We start from the raw sequence: 5,469 nt of genomic DNA on the forward strand, positions 1-5,469 counted from the left end.
ATAGAAGCAATATAATATAATACAGTCAAAGAGAGAGGGGGGGAGGAATGGGGTCGGGTAGGAAGGCGTAGTTGGCATGAAAATAATATAAATTTAGATTTGTGTACTCGTATTTCAGCCAGTATTTTAAAATCTTTATTGTAACATTGCTGCATGATTGGGTTGATTTCCGGGTAAGTATGCACAAGTCTTATTATAGGATATAGGATATATCATACAAGCTAGCGGGAAAATAATGTAGTTTCAATTTGATGCAAACTGGCCAATTTGTTGCGCTGGTTCGGTGAATTGTTTGGCAACCCCCGCATTCTGCTCCAGCCAGACCAAGGATCCTTCAGTACTTGTCTCCTTGAGCAAGATTGACTGACCAGATACCGCTGTTTAGACTCCCTGATAATTTTATTCGCAGAAAATTCACACATATTATAAAAGCACTAGTTAAAAGGTAAATGATTCGGAATAATAGTTATATCATATGACAACACAATTACAGATTCACTTGTTTGTGCAAAAGTAAACCACCTGGCACAATAATCTTTTTCATAAGAAAATCACAAAGAATATAAAATACTAGATAAAAAGTGCATCATTTGCACAATAGTAAAGACTCATGACAACACAATAACATATTTACTTGTTTGTGGGATCTACTATTGCATAGTTGTTTAGATTTGAAAAATCTGCATGGCCATTTGGCAATTTTTGGGACCATTACATAAACACAACAAAACCTTGTCCTACACTGATAAATGCTTCGATAACGGCTTCTCGCAAAGAAATGTCAGTGCCACTGTCACTTTTTTCAGTTATCTTTCAGGAAAAATATCAAACTGGTTCCTGGAATAGTTTCATTTTAGAATACCACTTTTGGTGGCCACTCTGTTCATGCTCCTACTCACTATAACACCTAAGATATTCCTTGGAGCTCCACGAACTCGATCAATCAAAGGAAATGGAAGAGCAGTGTTGTGTACTATCTCACCTGCTACTAACTCTATTCGGCGTCTCTTCACCATACGTCCTGCTTGCTGTCTCTTAAGATTCATTGGCAGCTATTCGTTGAGAGCTGATGATACTCTGAAGTTGATCTAGGTCCTGTTGATGCAGAGATAGGAGTTACGGCTCTTGTTCAGGCTCATTCATTTCGACTTCGATTGGTTCAGACTCTATAGCTGCTGTTGGTATTTGTATCTGGTTGCTGAAGCATTGTCGTGAGGTCTTGTTCAGACTGCAGGCGACTGATGATTTCTTGTGAAGTAATGCTTCCGTAAGTCCGACTCGGACACCCAACACTACATCATATGGACTTCTTTTGATCTCTGCGTGGTAGACAGAATTCCTTGAAAAATGAACAAATTTTATGCCCGTAGCCCAGTCCGTTGGGTGTTTGCCAGCCAGCGACGCTACAAGCATGTCCTTTATGTCACCATTTACTCGTTCTACAGAGCTCTGACTCTGTGGGTGGATTGGTTGGTCGTGAACGATGGATAATTCAGGCCACAATATACGTAGTTCAGTAATAATCTGAGCTGTAAACTCAGAACCAATGTCTGATTGAAGAAATACATGAGCATCCAGTAGAAAGATATCAGCTAGTTCGAATGCTATTTCAGCGACACCGTAATCCATTTGTAGGTTCTACTCGACATAAACTGCGTGCCTTTGAGATCAACCTAGCCACGTGATGAAAATTCACTACTCACTGGTCGTTTTTTTTTTTTTTTTTTTGTATTCCTGGCACAACGATTTGAATAGTTAATTTGTATCCCGCTGAATGTTGGCATATTTCACTTGGAGTTCTTTAAACATTCTATCTCGACTGCCATGACCAATTGCAATGTGGGCTCTTCAATGGAGACAGTACACCGATGTTTCGTCTGGAGTTTGTCGTTTTTTAATAATTTTCTCAACATCACCATACTGTAGCACTTCATATTTAATCAGAAGGTAATATTCATGGCGACTTTGTGTTCTTCCTTTCACTAGCTTTATGAATGTCCTCAATCATTTGGAAATATTTCTCTTTCAGATTGAGATATTTGCAACATTTCTCACACCTAGAAAATAACTCCACAAAAGCTTAACTCTGCTCTCAGACACGTTGTGAAGGTATAAACTGGAATGAGCAATCCCCTGCCATGTGCTCTTACAGTAGTAGAGCCGAGTGTATTGCACGGCGAGTAGTTTCGTTAATAGTGAAAACAATTCAAACTGCCGCTTCACACTTCGTCGTTGAGATGGCGCTGTGGTTGTACGGCGAGTGCCAGTTGTTTCGTAGATAGCGACAACGATTCAAATTGTTACTTCACGCTTTGCCTAAAATATAACACCCATATAGTGCAACAAATATGACAATAAATCAGTCATTTCATGAAAAGACTAGTTTTTTTAGTAATTTCATGAACTGACCGCCACCAACAAGCATTACACGTAATGACTGACAACTATAGTAATTTCATGAAATAACTGATTTCACATTTTGACTGTAACATATATACTGGGTCGGCCCTAGGATTCATGGCGCCCAGGGCAAGCGGAACATCCCCTTACAAGTATTTAACATGTTTATTTATTTATTTATTTATTTTACAAGGAGAAAAACCGAAGCTGTAGAAGAGTTGATTACAATTTACCAGCTAAAGAAAACCGTTCAAACACAGCATCTTGGATTCAAATCCTGTTATTAATATAACTGGGAGAGAGAGTCTGTGATGCCTAGCCTATGTAGCTTCTAATCTTGAATCTTGACAAATGATCAGTAGGTTCCCACAGCCAAGAAACAGAACGACAACTGAGAGACTTTTGCCCGACCCAAGACCAGTGTTGCCACTCCAGAATTTCGGAAAACATAAGATTGTCCCTCCAAAAACCACAAGATTGACCTAAAAAACACAAGATTTTTTTTCATAGTACGAGAATATTTTCTCGTGTTACAATATAGAAATATGTACTATAATATTGTCTTACCTAGAATGTATATGTAGACCTGTAGTGAAAGCTCCTCCACATCTTCGTCCGCTAATCCATATTCCATGACATGTGATGCTTTTGTTTTGTTTTTTCAGTCATTTTCTTTGCAGTTTCAGTCAGGAAACATCCTTTTCATTACCTCAATCAAATGGTCTACCTGGGAAAATGCTATTCCATATTCTGCCATATATCCACACAACAATAATTCTGCATTGTAAACTTTATCTTTCGGGTCTTCCCCCGCTTTCTTTATGAAATGCTGAATATTCACACATTTTTTCTTTGATTCAGTTTTTTATATGCTTTGATGTAGCTTTGTGGCTTATCAAACCAGCTTGGTTAAGATTCTTTTGCTTGGATTCACAGACTACACAATGAACATACTTATCTTTGGGATCTGGCTTGATCCAGTCTTTTAATTCAGGATCAGTTAACCAGTCCTTATTAAATGACTGGCTGTACCACATCTTGTTTTTTTTTTTTCGGCGGAGTTCTATCTCCACTGGAGCTTGCGGTAGGAGAATCACTCATTGTTGCCACTTATCACTGCACCCGTTTGTGACCGCGATCTTCACCAACTTCAACTCTCGCCCGGAACTTATGATCGACCTGTACTAACCGCGAACGGAACGTGCGAAACGTTCGTGCTCGTAAACACTATAAACAACGGGGAGTCTACGATTCATAAGGGTATACTTGGATAGACCTAATTAGGTAGAAAAAAAAAAACATGATCATATTTTTTCTTTTTAATAAAAACTACAGGATTTGTTGGATTTTAAGAAAAAAAATTACAAGGTCGAAGCAAAAAATACAAGATCTAGTAGGAAACCACAAGAAGTGGCAGCGCTGCCCAGGACTCGTAACACTATGATGGGCCAAGCTGACCTTACCCATACAAATCAATAAATCAGATTGTATTATTCAACATTTTACATGATTCAAAAAATCATTAAAATATCATTAGTCATTGCAAATAAATATACCAGGTATGTAATCTTGCTGACGAAGACGAAAACACTGCCCGCGGCCAATAGGAAACGTGTACAATCTGACCGTCGTGGAAATTTCCTTGTCTTTCAGTTATTTTTCACGGTTTGTGTTTGATCACTATAACAAATATTCAATCATCAGATTCTCGAAAATTCTACTTCACTAAATATTTTTACTTGTTTCACATTTGCCCATTTTTATTTGTTTAATTATTTATTCATGGTGAATGGGAGTGGAGTGGGTGAATATGAAATGGGAGTGGATTTACGCCTTTTGACTTTGGCTACCACCCTTGTAAAGATGAAAAAGCCCTTGGTATATGTATGTATTCATCTGTCAACTTATTTATATTTATTGTTCAGTTTGTGTGTTCATTTTTGGTTACCATCTCATAAGAAATTAGAAAAATGCACATTGTAGAATAACTAAAATGATACCTTTTTATGTAATAAACTCTATGAAGAGCGTCTAAGTGAACTTGATTTATCTAACCTATCAAAACAATGCGGAGTCATTTAACAAGTCTTAAAAATGTTCCATGGTTTTGTTGGTATAAACATAGATGATCATTTTATTGTGGACAGTGGTAATGTCACAAGAAATAAAGATTACAAGATAGACTATAGATCAAACACCAATGTTTTTTATTAATGCATTGTAAACATTTCCCAGAATCGTGATTTAATTTACTAAGTCTGTGGTTCTTAACCGTTCCTACTGTCTACACTCCCTTTCATTCGCAAGCAGCCTCGTTACAATTTGCATCTTCTTTGTATTTGTATGTCAAACACCTATCATATTACGCCCTGGGCGACTGGCCGAGCTGCTGGTACCTCGAGAATGGCCAGTGCTGAATAATGCTGGAATAGCTAAGTCACTTCCTTTGTCTACAGATGTATATGTATGACAATGTGTGCACCCACCCATTCCACTCTCATTCAACCCCCCTCCCTCCCTCTTATCTTGGCTCCTCCTAGATGATGGGTCATACCTGCATCTTGCCCACTGCCCTGGGTTAGAAGCAGTGTTGTAGGACACAACAAAGGCTGCTTCATTTTATCGGCGACCCCCCTCTTTGCCCCATTCGGACTACATCAAATTATTTTTTCACACATACTCCCTCAACTCCCCCATCCACTCCCATGCATCACAGCATCATCCATACAAAAGTTCCCACACCATCCTAATACCCTTTTATCAACCCTCTCTCCCAACTCCCTTTCCACCTACATTCTCCTCCTCACCTCATTTCTCACTATCCAGCCTAGAAATCCGATGATACTTCTCAAGCACATTTATACACATACAAAATCTACCCTTTTTCTATTGTGGAGGTTCCTGTTTATTCCCCAGGGATTAATAATGGTTGTCTAGCAGCTCTTCAATAATAATGGGATGATAAACGGCTTAATTTTTTTCCCCCGATTGTTGTGTAAATCTCCTTTAAATTTGGGTATCGGCAGTCTTTCAAAGTCTCTGACACCTTTGGTAAAGAAAAACACTTCA

This window comes from Oratosquilla oratoria, chromosome 34, assembly GCF_046742065.1.
Source record: "Oratosquilla oratoria isolate Oo_2021 chromosome 34, ASM4674206v1, whole genome shotgun sequence".
In the NCBI taxonomy this organism is placed as follows: Eukaryota; Metazoa; Arthropoda; class Malacostraca; order Stomatopoda; family Squillidae; genus Oratosquilla; species Oratosquilla oratoria.